The 5228-nt window shown below is 39.5% G+C and overlaps 1 pseudogene; it reads right to left on the reverse strand.

Moving 5' to 3' along the window:
• Positions 1–3211: 3211 nt before the first annotated feature.
• LOC108713402 lies at positions 3212–4755 on the reverse strand (annotated as a pseudogene).
• Positions 4756–5228: the final 473 nt, after the last annotated feature.

The following is a 5228-nucleotide window of genomic DNA, read 5'->3' on the forward strand; positions in this document are numbered from 1 at the left end:
TCAAGTGCCCTGTGTGTGCTTGTGTTTCATAACTACAAATCTTGCAGACCTGCGTGTTTACATTTGGAGATATTTAATATTTAAATATGAAGCAATGATTTTTTTTAAAATTCAGATGGGACTAATACATAGGGCGGTAAGAGACCATACAACTGCAGTCTCACAATAATATATATGTCTAGCAAGCATTCCTTCCTTTAGCAAAAAAGAAATAAGTTGCAATTATCTACTGAAGCACCAGTAGGTGGCAGCATATAGCAAACATTTAAGTAAATTTGTGTACTGCAAAAGGATTTCTAGGAATCCAGTGAACAGTGGATGTGGTCTGTGTGTGGGGGCTGCAATAGGGAACGATTGTACAAATCGTGGATTTATACTATTATCGGACCGTGTGTGGAGAGTCCCGACATTTTTCATCTGGCGGAGATTGGTTGTTTGATCGGACAGGTTAGAACATTTGTCGGCTGCCGATAATATCTCTGCGTGTATACCCGATCCTACGATTTTCAGTGGGAGACTGTCACTAGCTTTGTCAGACATAACTATCGTACGATTGCTGTCAGGTAGTACATTGGCTGATCTGTTCTTTTACTACTTTTTTTGATCGCAATGGTAAGGCTTTGATCTGAATGGTTAGTTGGGAGATGGGAGAGTCCGATCGTACGATCGGATCTTTGCGTCTATGGCCAGCTTAAGTCATAACAGAAACTGATCTGATTATATTGTCCTTGGGAGATTAAGGGCTATTCCACACGGGGAGATAGCCTTGCGTTTGCGGTCGCGGCGACAAAGCGCCGCGCCAGTCGCCGCGACCGGCGCAGGCGACAGTTTTGTATGGGCGCCTATGTAAAAACGCCTGTGCTAACCACACGAGGCGATGCGCTTTTCAACAGTCGCCTGAAAATGCCTCGCCAGGCTTTTTCAGGCGACTGTTGAAAAGCGCATCGCCTCGTGTGGTTAGCACAGGCGTTTTTACATAGGCGCCCATACAAAACTGTCGCCTGCGCCGGTCGTGGCGGCTGGCGCGGCGCTTTGTCGCCGCGACCGCAAACGCAGGGCTATCTCCCCCGTGTGGACTAGCCCTTAGCTGTCAAGCTGATTGGTCAGATGTGCCAAAACCTTCAAACAAGATGTATGATTAACTTGAGCCTGCACTGTGTGGGCCACCACATGGCCACAAAAGTTCTAGATCTGCCCCAGATATAAGATGAGTTCTACCAGCTGGGCCAGGCACCAGTGATCTACTCGCCCTATTTTTTTTTTTTTTTGTTACTAACCATTTGTATAAAAAGTGAACTCTAAATATAACAACTATATTTTAAATATATTGGCCAGTTAGTCCTCATCACTGCACAGCAACAGGTCCAACTGCAATTTTTCACTGAGCAGATGAGGATTTAGCTTCTTGTCTGACCAGGCTGCTGACTGCATGGGTTTTCATTCCTGCTACAGCTGGCCACAGCCAAACATTAGATAACCAACGGACCCCGTTTTCAATCAGATAGATTGTGCAAGTTAGCCAAATAGATGATCCAATGATACCTGAGGTTGCTTACTGTTGCTATACAGTAGACTTATTTAGGGTTAGCGTCCGATCCAGAATTCACTAATATAAATAGGTTCCTGTCTATAGACATTTAGGCCAATGTTGCATGCAGTGCTTGTCAATAGGAGCCAGTCCAGTTACACCATTAATATCATATTTCACAATTTGTAGGGGGAAATTCACAAAAATGGGTGTAGATTTGTTGGATTTACCAACATACTCACAAACTGCTAATGCTACTTTTGTGCATTTGTCTTTTAAGAAGTTAGTTTTACATTGACAGGTTTAGGCAGAGCTAAAAACAATATCTGATCAGTCTACCATCATTGCAAAATTTTCAGCTGTACCTGTGAATTGTAATAATGATTGTGCCTTTCAGAGAAGTGGTTCTCTGTCATTCTTAAGGTTCAGACATATTTCTCCACTGCTGCCCTTCTGCCTGATGCTCCTGCGCTCAGAAAAATTACCTCCCGTCGTGGTAGTCAGACTTGGTGGTATATGGATGCGTTTCGTCTCCAAAATCTGCTGCATCAGAGTACATGTAATGTTGTTGGATGCAGGGGCAGAAGGGCAGCAGAGGAGGAGTGGATTCTCAGTGAGAAGTAAAACCGGATTATCGATTTTTTTAAAAATTTATTTTAGCCTTAGTGCCAGTGCACAGATCCATCATACACTCTCCCCAACCACATCAGTTGCACTTTCCCCTATTCAACTGTGGCCCATTGTACATCTAGAAATACACCACTTGCATATAAAAGACTGAAGAGGCTGCCAAACCCCATGAATATGTTTTATTTCTACTGAAAGAGGGGGCTGAATGGAGGAAGCAATGCAGAGCCAGTGGAAAGAGTTACACTGAAGTTTCAATTGATTAGAAAATTTTGCATACATATCTATTTGTAATTATGGAGATTTTCTTTACACCAGTTTTAACACCACCTTTACTTAAAGTGCTTTCTCCAGTTTTGTGAATTTCCCGCTTAGTCTTGATCTGAAACCATTTTGCCTTTCAGTCACACTCAGATACCTTAAATGTAACATGTTTTATATGATGGCTTTATATGGATTTGATAACTGTTTAGGATTAATATGAGTGATTATACGTGATATTTAGATGGATTTATTCATTATACCCCAGAATGTGATTAAGGTATAACACCACCATTGAATTGAGTGAGTGCTATGTGTATTAGCCACTCATATAACAGATGAGTTGTGTTATCTTGATTGGTTTTTACTGTGGGAGGGTATATTAATGTGTATAAATATGTGAACTGCTTCCCTTGCTCCTGAGATGCCGATGATTAAGTGCTGGATAAGCATGAAACACGTTAGGCTTTTTGTGGGGTCTAATGGATTTTAATATGTCCCAATAAATTCAGTTTTTTCATTTCAATGCAGGAGTACATTCATTTTGTTTCCTATAATACCCTCTTTTGGCCATTAGAGGTCACTATATACATATATATATTAGTTAGAAGAAAAACCGCACCAACCAGGGCTTAATATAAAGACAAAGTGTCAAAATTTATTTTCTTTGACACTTTGTCTTTATATTAAGCCCTGGTTGGTGCGGTTTTTCTTCTAACTAATATTATTATTGTTTTGAACCAGCACACAGGCATGTGATTTCTTCACCGTGTGCACCAGCCACACACTGATATATATAGATATATATATATATATATATATATCTCTCTCCTGGTAGTGTAAATAATGATCATTAACTCGCATAGTAACCATAGGTCTAGTCCTCTTGAGCAAATTCAGGATTGGTTGTTCTACCAAAAACAAAAAACAATAGATATTACAATACTACTCCATGGCTTCACTCCAGTTAGTAAATTTTGGACATTGAGTCCTTTGGTTGTATTTAAGAGAAAGTTTACATAACTAGGTTGTCTTTTATAACAGAATCCCTACTCTTCCATAAACATGTCATCTCAGTAATCTGCAGGGCCTTCCACATGATCAGCATCTCGTAAGGCACAAAGCGGTGCACCATTAGTATGTCCCTGTAATAGCAGGAGTCAAAGGAATCCACAGGTAGCAAACTGATTCCAAATGTTTTGATTCCCTCATGGTTGGTGGGTTTGAGACCAGCCCTTTTCACGCACATTCCTAGACAGGCATCGTCAATAGGAATGAGAGGGATATCCTGAGATACTCTAAAAATACAACGGGCTGTGAAAACTGATAAAAGGATACCTCCTCCTCCGCAGTATGGATCAAATTCAATTTGATTAAACAATGCCTCTGGAACATATTACTTGCTGTATGACTCTCTGACTGGAGGCATACCTTGATTTAAAGTCCCTACAAATAGGTGATGCTTATTTCCTACTCCGTCTAGGCTCTGTATGTAAGTTACAACATTAATGGTGTTTACAAAAACATCATTATCACCATTAAAAATATATTGGGCTTCAGGGCACCTGGCTTCCAACCAGGTCAGGAACAAAATCTGTTTGAGTTAAATTATAAAAGGTGTCATAAAAATCCCACTGCAATAAATAATTATAGAGCTGACTCTCAGTCGTCACCAAATGCATCATCCGCTTCTCCTCCTTTTGTGGTTTTGGGATTCCAATGAGAAAAATTCTCTTTACATGAACTCCATTGTAGGTTTTCTCCACTCCCCATGTTTTTGCACAGCTTCCCGACGCTCATAGTTAGCAGGGGAGGATTTGATGGCGAGCAAGAGGAAGACTTCCTTTGATTTAGCTGCTCCATCACATTTCATGGGAGAGTCAAGGAGCTGAGGAAAGCTCCTGCAATGTTGGTAGGTCAAAAAATCCTTCATGTTCTGAGGTTCTTTATCAAAATTGGTGAAGTTATGGACAGAACTGTTTTCTTTGCATTCAGAGGGGGGTTACTCAATGATAGATTGGCTTGACAGAGAAGTGTCTGAGTTAAACAACTCTTCTTTTTAGCTATTTCTATATTGGGATCATAGAAGCTGTTTAAGTGCAAAGGAAAGGAAAGTGTGATGACTGCTGCTATTGATCCAAGTAGACATTTCCAGAAATGTTTGTTCATAAATCCCCTGGAAATAAAACAAATTTAGGATATAACATTTCAAATGTTAATGAGAACTTATTTTGTAATCTATATAATAGTATATAGAATCATGTTTCTTTCCCCAAATAATACTGTGATATTCTGAGACAATTTGCAATTAGTTTTTATTTAGCAGCTCTTCAAATTGACCTAGCAACCATGCATTGATTTGAATAAGAATATGAATAGGAGAGGGCCTGTATAGAAGGACCAGTAATAAAAAATAACACTAACAATACCTTTGTTGCCTTACAGAGCATTTGTTTTTTAGAAGGGAGTCAGTGACGCCCATTTGAATGCTGCAAAGAGTCAGAAGAAAAAGGCAAATAACTATAAAACTATAAAAAATAAATGAAAACCAATTGAAAAGTTGCTTAGAATTGGCCATTCTATAACATAATAAAAATTACCTTAAAGGGGTTGTTCACCTTCAAACAACTAGTTGTTATCAGATAGATCACCAGAAATAACGACTTTTTCCAATGACTTTCTATTTTCTAAGTGTCACGGTTTTTCTAATATTGAAGTATAAAGTGTCATTTCTCTCCTTCTGAAGCAGCTCTGGGAGGGGGGGTCGCCGATCCTGTAAACTGTTCTAAATTGATACATTTAGTTGATACAT

Source organism: Xenopus laevis, chromosome 1L (assembly GCF_017654675.1).
Source record: "Xenopus laevis strain J_2021 chromosome 1L, Xenopus_laevis_v10.1, whole genome shotgun sequence".
In the NCBI taxonomy this organism is placed as follows: Eukaryota; Metazoa; Chordata; class Amphibia; order Anura; family Pipidae; genus Xenopus; species Xenopus laevis.